Source organism: Triticum aestivum, chromosome 2A (genome assembly GCF_018294505.1).
Source record: "Triticum aestivum cultivar Chinese Spring chromosome 2A, IWGSC CS RefSeq v2.1, whole genome shotgun sequence".
Classification (NCBI taxonomy): domain Eukaryota; kingdom Viridiplantae; phylum Streptophyta; class Magnoliopsida; order Poales; family Poaceae; genus Triticum; species Triticum aestivum.
In genome coordinates this window covers 92,224,912-92,229,571 of record NC_057797.1, presented here as the reverse complement: position 1 = coordinate 92,229,571, position 4,660 = coordinate 92,224,912, and positions in this window count along the sequence as shown.

The following is a 4,660-nucleotide window of genomic DNA, read 5'->3' as shown; positions in this document are numbered from 1 at the left end:
GTTCTAGAGAACTTGACACTTGACTTAATTAAAATGAATCAACCGCGTGTGTAGCCGTGATGGTCTCTTTTCGGTGGAGTCCGGGAAGAGAACACGGTCTCGTGTTATGCTTGAACGTAAGTAGTTTCAGGATCACTTCTTGATCGTTATTAGTTTATCGACCGTGCTTTGCTTCTCTTCTCGCTCTCTTTTGCGTAAGTTAGCCACCACATATGCTAGTGCTTGCTGCAGCTCCACCTCACTACCGCTTTCCTGCCTTTAAGATTAAATAGTCTTGATCGCGAGGGTGTGAGATTGCTGAGTCCTCGTGACTCACAGATACTCCCAAACAAATGCAAGTGCCGACGATGCTAGTGCAAGGGACGCTACCGAACTCAAGTGGGAGTTCGACGAGGATTCGGGCCGTTACTATGTTTATTTTCCGGATGATCAATAGAGGAGCCTAGTTGGGGCGATCGGGGATCTAGCATTTGGGGTTGTCTTTCTTTTATTTGGTTTTGTGGTTGGACCTTGATTGTATTCTGGATGATGTATGATATATTTATGTATTGTGTGAAGTGGTGATTGTAAGCCAACTCTTTATCCCTTTCTTATTCAGTACATGGGATGTGTAAAGATTACCCCTGTTGCGACATGCCTACCATGAGGTTATGCCTCTAAGTCGTGCCCCGACACGTGGGAGATATAGCCGCATCGTGGGTGTTACAAGTTGGTAATCAGAGCCTTCCCCGACTTAGGAGCCCCCTGCTTGATCGAATCGCTGACGTTGTTGAGTCTAGAAGAAAATGTTTTGAGTCTTAGGATTATATATAACGGAGAGTAGGATTCTTTTTACTCCTCAGTCCCTTCATCGCTCTGGTGAGGCCTCCTGACATAGAGTTTTGACTCTTCTCTTCTCAAAATTTCACTAATTTTTTTTAGGATCACGCGGGTATCTTGGAATTATTCCGATGGTTTTGTGATGAGAACATTGTTCTTGATGCCTCCTGACATTTAGGGGTTGTGGCAGTGTCCCGGGGAGTTGAGATCTGAGGTGTTGTCGTCACAATTTTATTGTTGCAGTTCTGGAATACCTGAGTCCGCCGACATCGAAATCTCTTTTATGCAGTTGTTGGTGAGATAACCTCGACGCCACCCAGTACTGGGGCGGGAGTTCGGGAGTATTGCCGTAACTCGTATAACGGATGCTTTTCGAAGGTTGAGGTAAATGATTTCCGAAGGTTTCTTGATTATGTGTTGAAGGATGGATACAGCTGGATGTAGGATTTGCTAGTTTTGGGTGAGATATTATGCTTCCCCTGTATCCCCAACACCTGATTGCATAACCGGAAAGTTTCGGGAGTTTCATAGGTGGGAATTCAAGTAGCTCTAGTATTTCTTCCCACAGATATTTGGTTTGTGATTGGGTAATCCTTACCACTTATTTGTTCTTATCTGTATCTTCTTGTTTTATTCCTGTACCTTTATCTAAGTGGCTTCTCAACTTTATGGAAGTGTGATGATTTACTTTGGAATTCATTCGTTCATTCTTGTTCGAATGTTAAGGCTATATGTTGCAATTTCGATCCATTGATTCAACTTGAATATATGTCTTTCAAGATGCTAACAGATGTCAACCTCTTCAAGATGGCTCCTCCAATGCGTCAGAATCCGGACCGCAATGATGGGGAACAGTCGAACCCTCCGTCACCACCTCCACCTCCGGAGGCATGGCAAGCTGTCATGGCAGCCACCAACGCCAACACTCAGATGCTTTTGTAACTCTTGCAAGAGCGCAACCAAGGGCAAGGCAACCAAGGAAATCAAGGCCAAGGCAACAATCAGCCTTAGTTTGCTACCCTCAATCAGTTCCTCGCAAACCAGCCGGAGTCCTTGAGTAACTGTGTCGAGGCCACAGACACCGATGACTGGCTCGTGGATATCTGCAAACATTTTGAGTGTAGCAATGTCAGGCTTGAGGACTTTGTCAAGTTTGCTTCGTTCCAACTCAAAGACCAAGCTGCTGAGTGGTATCAACAATACAGAGATTCCAGAGGAGGCCGTGTGATTACGTGGGATGATTTATGCCGAGACTTCAAAGCTCACCACATTCCTCAAAGTGTTGCTGAGAGCAAGCGCGAGGAGTTCTGCAATCTCAAGCAAGGGAGCATGTCTATTTACCAATACAATATCTGGTTTCAGAGACTCGCTCGCTTCGCTAAACAAGACGTCCCTGATGAGAAGAGCATGATTTATCAATTCAGAGGTGGCCTCAGAGAAGATATGCAATTAGCTCTCGTGCTTCTTGAGCCAACCAAGTATGATGAATTCTACAACATGGCACTAAAGCAAGAAGCTGCTCATCTCAAGTGTGATGCATCTAAGAAGAGAGTTGATACGTCTCCAACGTATATATAATTTTTGATTGCTCCATGCTATATTATCTACTGTTTTAGACATTATTGGGCTTTATTATCCGCTTTTATATTATTTTTGGGACTAACCTATTAACCGGAGGCCTAGCCCAGGATTGCTGGTTTTTGCCTGTTTTAGGGTTTCGAAGAAAAGGAATATCAAACGGAGTCCAAACGGAATGAAACCTTCGGAAACGTGATTTTCTCAACAAATAAGACTCGGGAGACTTGGACCCTACGCCAAGTCACGTAACAGGAGGCCACGAGGTAGGGGGGCGCGCCCTACCCTACCAGGCGTGCCCCCCACCCTCGTGCCCCCCTGTTGCTCCACCGATAAACTTCTTCCTCCTATATATATCCACGTACCCCCAAACGATTAGAGCAGGAGCCAAAAACCCTAATTCCACCGCCGTAACTTTCTGTATCCACGAGATCCCATCTTGGGGCCTGTTCCAGAGCTCTGCCGGAGGGGGCATCGATCACGGAGGGCTTCTACATCAACACCATAGCCCCTCCGATGAAGTGTGAGTAGTTCATCTCAGACCTATGGGTCCATAGTTAGTAGGTAGATGGCTTCTTCTCTCTTTTTGGATCTCAATACAATGTTCTCCGCCTCTCTTGTGGAGATCTATTCGATGTAATCTTCTTTTTGCGGTGTGTTTGTTGAGACCGATGAATTGTGGGTTTATGATCAAGTCTATCTATGAATAATATTTGAATCTTCTCTGAATTCTTTTATGTATGATTGGTTATCTTTGCAAGTCTCTTCGAATTATCAGTTTGGTTTGGCCTACTAGATTCATCTTTCTTGCAATGGGAGAAGTGCTTAGCTTTGGGTTCAATCTTGCGGTGTCCTTTCCCGGTGACAGTAAGGGCAGCAAGGCACGTATTATATTGTTGCCATCGAGGATAACAAGATGGGGTTTTCTTCATATTGCATGAGTCTATCCCTCTAGATCATGTCATCTTGCTTAAGGCGTTACTCTGTTTTTAACTTAATACTCTAGATGCATGCTGGATAGCGGTCGATGAGTGGAGTAATAGTAGTAGATGCAGGAAGGAGTCGGTCTACTTGTCTCGGACGTGATGCCTATATACATGATCATGCCTAGATATTCTCATAACTATGCTCAATTCTGTCAATTGCTCAATAGTAATTTGTTCACCCACCATAGAATACTTATGCTCTCGAGAGAAGCCACTAGTGAAACCTATCGCCCCCGGGTCTATCTTTATCATATTGTTCTCCTACTACTTTGCTATTTACTTTGCCTTTATTTTACTTTGCATCTTTATCATAAAAATACCAAAAATATTATCTTTATCATATCTATCAGATCTCACTCTTGTAAGTGGCCTCATAGGGATTGACAACCCCTATTTGCGTTGCTTGCGAGGATTTATTTGTTTTGTGCAGGTACGAGGGACTCGCGCGTAGCCTCCTACTGGATTGATACCTTGGTTCTTAAAAACTCAGGGAAATACTTACGTTACTTTGCTGCATCATCCCTTCCTCTTCGGGGAAAACCAACGCAGTGCTCAAGAGGTAGCAAGAAGGATTTCTGGCACCGTTGCCGGGGAGGTCTTCGCAAAAGTCAACATACTAAGTACCCATCACATACCCTTATCTCCCGCATTACATTATTTGCCATTTGCCTCTCGTTTTCCTCTCCCCCACTTCACCCTTGCTGTTTTATTCGCCCTCTCTCTCTATCCTCCCTCTCTATTTTCCTCTTTTCCCCGCTTGCTTTTTGTTTTCTTGTGTGTTAGTTTGTTTGCTTGTCATTATGGCTAGTCCCTGATCTTCTCCGTTGACTCATGAGTTCGAAATCTTTCACTTTAAACAGAGACTAGGAGAAAACTTAAAAGATGCCTGGTTGAGAATTATGGAGTCTTATCGTAATTGTACCTCTGAAATAAACCTGAGAATTTTTCTTCACAATTTTTATGTTGGATTAAATATGTCTCATAGACAACTCTTGGATTGCGTTGCCAAAGGCAATTATATTGAAATCGATCCCCATATTGCACTTGAAATTATAGAAGGTATAGTGGGAACACTACCTCAACAAAAGGGGCCTCATCCTACTCAGGAAGAGAAACAATTTTTTGAAATTTTTTGTGAAGTTACTAAAATCTTGCAGAAATCTCTTGAACCTCTTAAGAACATTAGTGGAAATATTCACCGCATGAATATGTTGATTACCCTTTGCAATAAGCGGTTGGATTCATTAGATCTAAAAATTTCAGAATATGAAGGGAAACAT